We start from the raw sequence: 577 nt of genomic DNA on the forward strand, positions 1-577 counted from the left end.
GGAAACATATTAGCGATCATCTCGGCGAATTAGGACATCGACATTAGTAGATACACAGAACAAGAAAGATACAACAACAACAACAACCTGATAACACAGCTTAGCTATCCGAAACAACAACTAAAAACGGAACGTGATCTAACCTGAGAGGAGATAGATATCCGAAAGAACAAGAGTTCCCAAGAGCACGACGGCACTTGAGCTGAAAGTGAAATGCAGAGACTATATATATAAGGATAATGATAAAAGTAGAGTTTTTTACATGGAGGGGTTTTTTTTGGTTTTTTCTAAAAATTCCCAATTTTGGTTTTGATGCAGACACGGTTCTCTGAATGATACATTTAATGATTGGACGAAGCTTTTACCAAAGGGATATTCTTTTTTCAAGCCGTCGATTTTATTAACTAACGATTCGACCAAATTGCAAATCGGTTTTTGAAGTAATTATTACTATTAGTAAAAAAAAAAAAAAAATCAAAAAAAAAAAGTCAATACTTTACCCAAAACCCGTCTGTGGTGAGACGAATCAGCAGAGGCCATGGCTTTTGGGTTTCGTTGCAGCCCAAAGCGGTTTCCG

General features: G+C 36.6%; 1 long non-coding RNA gene across 1 annotated transcript; it reads right to left on the bottom strand.

Moving 5' to 3' along the window:
• Positions 1–86: 86 nt before the first annotated feature.
• LOC104774751 lies at positions 87–577 on the bottom strand. Its single transcript, XR_765485.1, has 2 exons — positions 501–577; positions 87–202 (listed from the first exon to the last, which is right to left on the bottom strand). It is a non-coding gene; the product is annotated as an uncharacterized LOC104774751 (long non-coding RNA).

This window comes from Camelina sativa, unplaced genomic scaffold, assembly GCF_000633955.1.
Source record: "Camelina sativa cultivar DH55 unplaced genomic scaffold, Cs unpScaffold05239, whole genome shotgun sequence".
In the NCBI taxonomy this organism is placed as follows: Eukaryota; Viridiplantae; Streptophyta; class Magnoliopsida; order Brassicales; family Brassicaceae; genus Camelina; species Camelina sativa.